The sequence below is a fragment of the Myotis davidii genome, unplaced genomic scaffold (assembly GCF_000327345.1).
Source record: "Myotis davidii unplaced genomic scaffold, ASM32734v1 scaffold1578, whole genome shotgun sequence".
Taxonomy (NCBI): domain Eukaryota; kingdom Metazoa; phylum Chordata; class Mammalia; order Chiroptera; family Vespertilionidae; genus Myotis; species Myotis davidii.
The window spans coordinates 82,573-83,173 of NW_006289407.1; the positions used below are offsets into that span (position 1 = coordinate 82,573).

General features: G+C 39.9%; 1 pseudogene; it reads right to left on the reverse strand.

Annotated features, from left to right (window-relative positions):
• LOC102767385 overlaps window positions 1-601 on the reverse strand; it is a 3,009-nt pseudogene that overhangs the window by 989 nt on the left and 1,419 nt on the right.

The window sequence follows — 601 nt, forward strand, 5'->3', positions numbered from 1 at the left end:
AGCTTCGTATTTGGTGGCACTCAGAATCACCAGAGCTATGAAACCTCATCCCATTGCTGAGGATTTACTGTTGCCAGCGGCCAAAGATATTGTTCGAGTTATGATCAGAGACGAATTTGCTACGAAATTGAGTGCAATTTCCTTCTCTAACGACACTGTCCACAGAAGAATAGATGACATGTCTGCTGATATTCTTGATCAGGTAATCCAGGAAATTAAACCTGCCCCACTTCCAATATTTAGTATCCAGCTTGATGAATCTACAGACCTTGCAAACTGTTCACAGTAACTGGTTTATGTGAGGTATACTAATGATGACGACTTTAAAGATGAGTTTCGTTTTTGCAAACCTCTTTGATGAGTTTCTTTTTTGCAAACCTCTTGAAACAACAACTACTGCACGTGATGTATTTGACACAGTTGATTCATTTCTGAAAGAGCATAAGATCTCTTGGGAAAAGGTTTGTGGTGTTTGCACAGATGGTGCTCCAGCTATGCTAGGATGTCGATCTGGATTTCAACCTTTGGTACAGAATGAGTCACCAAAATCACGGTATGATTCATTGTAAAATATTAGCAACGAAGATGCTGCCACAAGAGT